Genomic DNA, 2,968 nt, shown 5'->3' on the forward strand with positions numbered 1-2,968 from the left:
GACATCCAATGCATCTCCTGACTTATGAGTTCATTGTCATCCTCATTACTCTTGGGCTGCAACTGAACCCTATTTTCCTCACAGCGTGATAATCTTCCAGCGCACTCGCGATGCCAATAAGGAAGTCCATCTTTGACTTAAGCAAAGTGCAGCATTAGTGACTCAATAATCGATTTCCCAAATCACAATCCAATCTTTAGAACAGCAATCATTCTCTCCACTTGAATTAGTGCAAATCGGATATTTGCTGTGTCAAAGTCAGCACAACAGTGCATTTATTAAATATGAAATGAATGGCAAAGTGTCAGGCAATTGACCAATGAGCGATACCTGTCTTTAGCGTGGGGCGTGTCGTAATTTTTTTTCACAACCATTGCATTCATTTCTGCTGCACACAATTTAGCCCCGAGCGACGTTAAGAAACAACGCGTTGAGGGCAGAAAAAGTGCTAAAAGGCAACTGAGCGAGAGAGCCATTAATGGCCTCGTTGATTCCTTGGCTCTCAAAAGTCCATCACTTTCGGAGATGTTCAATTAAAGGAGGAAAAATCTCTCTCACTAATCCTTCCCCTTAAGACTTCACGCCACATTCATGATTGCGATGAATATCCGAAAAATCCACCCAAACAAAGTGACTACAAACTATTGCTTAAGCATCCAATTTTGAGCTCATCAAATTTTGATTGACATTTATGGCTGGAAAATTAATAGATTCATAACTAAAATGTTCCAATTTTTAATCGTTTTCGACTCCAATATGTCTCAAGTCGTAAAAATCGCTTCTTCCGCCACGAAATTCCCGCGGCGTGCAGACGCAGCGTTGCCTCAATGAATTCCACCACGAGATTCGAGAGATGCTTTGATTGACGTTTACGGCCAAAATATTAATTGAGATCCATCCTTAAAGTGTGTTATTCCCTTTCTAGCATACATTGTATCTCATGGGCTTTTTTGCCTTCGCACACACACCAAATGGGATTCTTTTATGGATTTTCATGGCATGAGAATCAACACTTTGACGCATTTTCACGCGCGCGGATCTCTCGTGATGACTGGAGGAATATTCAAAAAGAACTCCAAGAGGATCGTTTAATGTCCAAAAGAATCGATTAGGGAAGTTTTATTGAATAAAAACGAACACAGGTTCTTTCACAGTGGATTTCAATGGCTTTTTTTTGAGTGTTTGAATAGCAGTTCTTGCACCGCCGAAGAAAATGTCTGGGGCTTTCGTCACTCCTAATGGCCCCATCGAGCACAATTATCATTTTTTAATTAACTCCATCCTTCATCTCGCGTCTATGAATGCGAGAAGATGGAAAATTGAGAGGGCCTCGGAGGAATATTTCGAGGAATTTCAATTTGAAAAGGCATTTGTCGAAGCCCAGGTGGAGTCGTTAGTTGATATCCAAACTCCCTCATCTTCCCAACCCACTCAATTTGCCCATCGCGAGACGCACAAGAGCCGCGATCATTGCCGCGCATGATCGTCGAACATGGAGAAGTTGATCACCAGCAATGTTATATTTGCTGTAGAGCAAATATAATGGCTTTTAATAGTCACTTTATGATTTAATGGATTCCAAATTGACTCGACATTCCTCGACAGATGTTTCGACATTGTATGAAAAAAACACGGAGGAATTCTTCCACTCCTCCCTCGACCTGTATTAGGCGGGAATTGATCCTCTTGGCCCGCTCTCTGACACTCTAATTGCATTATTATTCACTCTTCAACATAACATTTTCAACCTTTCTCCAACTCCAAAATGCCGCGCGGCAACATTAATTGATTGACCCGCGCCATTCGGTGCTGTGCTGCACCTCCATCGATCATCAGTTCATCGTGATAACCCCGCGTGAACCCAAATGCAGAACTGATGCATTGCGACTTCTGCACGAGAAGCCAACCACGCTGGGGCCGTCCAGACTTCTTCATTTGTATTTTCATACGTTTTCACCTGCCTATCTGGCCGAATTATCTCCCGAAAGTCATTACGACAGTGCATTACACATGTCTTCATAATTCTCTCGATAACGCGGATCATGGCAATTGGGCTCATTTTGAGTCTTCATCCAAAGTATCCAAAGCTCAGCAAAAAACTCCCCAAAAAAAACTCCTCAAAAGCAAACTTCACATGGGCTTTAGCGGCACTTTCTGCCGCGGGTTGGTAAGAAAAAATCAATTATGAAATTCAAATTCAGCTTCCTTTATGGCCATTGCAATGCCGTTCTGCCATCGTCTCTATGCATTTATGTGATATTTTGTATGTACATAAATGAATAAGCGCGGTTGGTCGTTGGATATCCATCGGATCGCTCATATTTTCATTCTTGTGCGAAAAACTCGTTTTTTAGCGTCGCCCGCGAAGAAAGGCAGAGCGTCATAACTATGGGCATAAAAGACGCTCATAACCATTTCGTATTATTATTCCGCATTCTGGCCACCGCACCTGAAGAGCGACCGGCGGAGGATTTCTTGCGCGATGGGTGCATTTTTGGTGACGGTTTTGGAGCACTTTTGGGAAGAGGGAAACATTGTGCGCTTTCCTCCTCGTCACCCCGAGAATCGTGGTGCCCTTCAAGTGTGTGTGTGTGTCACCAAGCAGTGAAAGCACAAGAATGGGACTCACCATGTCGTGCTTCATGAATTTTTCAATTCTCCCTCCTTCCACTTCAAGTGTGGTTGCCAAAGATCATAATGTTGTTCTTTTTCGCCGCATGACTTGAACATCGATCTTCCACTTCTCACATGCTCCGATACCTTATCTCCCGATTCGTATTTATTAGCCATTTATTAATGATGATTTCGTCCTTTGTCCGGCCATCCAGTTGCGCTCATCGGCAATTCATGCGCCTCCTTCTCCGCACTCATGTTGGACGTCCAAACATGAGATGTACACTGTCTCCTCGAGAGTGGCACACATGAATTGAATGGCGATGCTCCTGAGGATTCACAATGCGCGCCTTCT

This window comes from Phlebotomus argentipes, unplaced genomic scaffold, assembly GCF_947086385.1.
Source record: "Phlebotomus argentipes unplaced genomic scaffold, Phlebotomus argentipes genome assembly contig_8, whole genome shotgun sequence".
Lineage (NCBI taxonomy): Eukaryota > Metazoa > Arthropoda > Insecta > Diptera > Psychodidae > Phlebotomus > Phlebotomus argentipes.